This window comes from Halyomorpha halys, unplaced genomic scaffold, assembly GCF_000696795.3.
Source record: "Halyomorpha halys isolate HHAL.00 unplaced genomic scaffold, Hhal_1.1 Scaffold655.1, whole genome shotgun sequence".
NCBI lineage: Eukaryota > Metazoa > Arthropoda > Insecta > Hemiptera > Pentatomidae > Halyomorpha > Halyomorpha halys.
In genome coordinates, this window is record NW_027105601.1 from 572,980 (window position 1) to 573,711 (window position 732).

The 732-nt window shown below is 27.0% G+C and overlaps 1 protein-coding gene across 3 annotated transcripts in view; it reads right to left on the reverse strand.

Annotated features, from left to right (window-relative positions):
- The window catches only part of bsk (mitogen-activated protein kinase dJNK), a 141,056-nt gene that overhangs the window by 129,585 nt on the left and 10,739 nt on the right, over positions 1-732 (reverse strand). The window lies entirely within an intron of this gene.

Here is a 732-nt window from a genome sequence, read left to right on the forward strand (position 1 = left end):
TTGTTCTAGATGAAAACAAAATATTAAAGTTATAAGTAATTCTGAGCATGAGGAAGATCCCGAAATATCTAGGAAAAATTAATATAAAAATAGGGAAAATAAAAAGGAAAAATTTATTAAAGTATTAAGTCAAGAATATTCTAAAAAAGAAGAAAATTAATTTTATAACCTTTATAAACATATAAACAAAGTTTCATTCTTATTCATTGCAATGAATTAATTTAAAAATGATATAATTAATTATTAACTAAAACTGTAACGAAGCGAACCGTATTATGAAACATCTAATTGTTCTCATTTATTCCCCACAAACAATATTAAAATTCCAATACACCGAAGCATAGTAGAAAAAAAGAAAGAGAAAAAAAGAAAGAAAGAAAAAAAGAAGAGAAATATTAAAATAGAAGAGACAGAATATAAGTGCCAGTTAACAGAAATAAATACGCGAGACAGATAGGCATTCCGTAGGTGACATACCAAGAGCACTTCTGGTACGGAAATAGGGTTCCCAACTGGGGCGCCTGCACTCAACAACAGGTGGACCGTCTTCTCATTCAAATGTCCCTTGCATTCTTCAAACAGATCAAAACACTATCTCTTGTCTCTAATATAGTAAAAAGTAGTCATTTTTAATTATAATAAGTATTTAGTATCGATTTCAACAAGAGTATATATAATAATAATGTTCTTTATTTATTATCTAAATTTAATTAAATTTGTTTTAAATTGGAC